Raw genomic sequence first — 372 nt, 5'->3', positions numbered from 1 at the left:
ATAAATATAATATTAATTTTTTTGTTTAATAAATATTTTTATCAACGTTTATAAAATTCATGATACTCACTATTGTTTTTCCTTTTTTAATTCATCAAACACATCTTACATACTCTCCTCTCTTCTTTGTCCTCGCAAACTGGAAACCCTGACACAGGATACATAGCCACAATTTTCAAGCTACTCTCTCGTTTGAAGGTTTTAAATTATTCTCCAAAGTAATTGCTTGTAAATATTATAATATTTACATGTTGGTCTTATATTTTTCATTAATTTTATTATATTTTATTCTCATCCTATAAGTTGTAAATAAAATTAAATAAAATAAAAATCAAATCAAATTTCTTTAATATACTGGGTATGTATATCTAT

The sequence above is a fragment of the Arachis ipaensis genome, chromosome B06, assembly GCF_000816755.2.
Source record: "Arachis ipaensis cultivar K30076 chromosome B06, Araip1.1, whole genome shotgun sequence".
NCBI lineage: Eukaryota > Viridiplantae > Streptophyta > Magnoliopsida > Fabales > Fabaceae > Arachis > Arachis ipaensis.
This window is presented reverse-complemented; position numbering follows the sequence as displayed.